Raw genomic sequence first — 1107 nt, forward strand, 5'->3', positions numbered from 1 at the left:
TATTTGGATTTCCTTATTGTCCAGCTTTCACATGCTCATGAAGTGATTGAAAATACCATGGCTTGTGTCAGGTGCACCTTAGTCTTTGAAGTGATATCTTTATTAACACTTTAAAGAGGACTAATGCTATATGTCCTTTGATATCTTGACTATTGCTTTCATGGGTATGGATTGTGAATCCAAGCAAAATGATATCCTTGACAACTTCAAACTTTTATACATGTATGATGGTATTGCTTATTTGTCCATTTGTGAGGATTTATGTTTCCTTTATATTGAGGGGTAATCCATAGTGAAGGCTGTAGTCTTTGATCTTCATCAGTAGGTGCTTCAAGTCACCTTCCCTTTCAGCCAGCATGGTGGTGTCATCTTCATTCTGCAGGTTGTTAATGAGTCTCCCTCCAATCCTGATGCCATGTTCTTCTTCATATAGTCCAGATTCTGGCATTACGTGCTCAGCAGACAGACTGAATTTTCCCTTAATATCCTTCAATCTTGCAACTTATGGCTTGAATTTTTTCTTTAGTTCTTTCAACTTGAGAAATTCTGAGTGTATTCTTCAATTTTAATTTTCTAAATGTGTGCTCATTTCAGTATAATCCTTTCCTTTGTCTTCCTGCCCTTTGAAGTCTTCTATTCAGTTCCTTTACTTCATCATTTCTTCCAACCCCTTTAGATATGCTATGTTCAAGAGCAAGTTTCCATGTCTCTTCTGACATCCATTTTGATCTTATTTTCTTTCTTATCTTTCTAATGGGAGCTCTGGTATCCTAGTGCCTAAGGCATTTGACTGCTAACCAGAAGGCAGGTGGTCCAAAGCCACCAGCCACTCTTCAGAAGGAAGATTTGGCAATCTACTTCAGTAGTGATACTGCCTTGGAAACCCAAGGAGGGGTCATTACGAGTTGGAGTTCTTTTGCTTTCTTCATGTATGATGTTCTTGGTGTCATCCCAGAACTTGTCTGGTTGTGGTCCTCAGTGTTCAAAGTGTCAAATCTATTCCTGAGATGGACTCTAAACTCAGGTAGGATATACTCAAGGTTGTACTTTGGCTCTGGTAGACTCATTTTAATTTTCTTCAGCATCAACTTGTACTTGCACAGGAAT

This window comes from Orycteropus afer, unplaced genomic scaffold, assembly GCF_000298275.1.
Source record: "Orycteropus afer afer isolate SDZICR_OR568_19922 unplaced genomic scaffold, OryAfe1.0 scaffold00525, whole genome shotgun sequence".
Taxonomy (NCBI): domain Eukaryota; kingdom Metazoa; phylum Chordata; class Mammalia; order Tubulidentata; family Orycteropodidae; genus Orycteropus; species Orycteropus afer.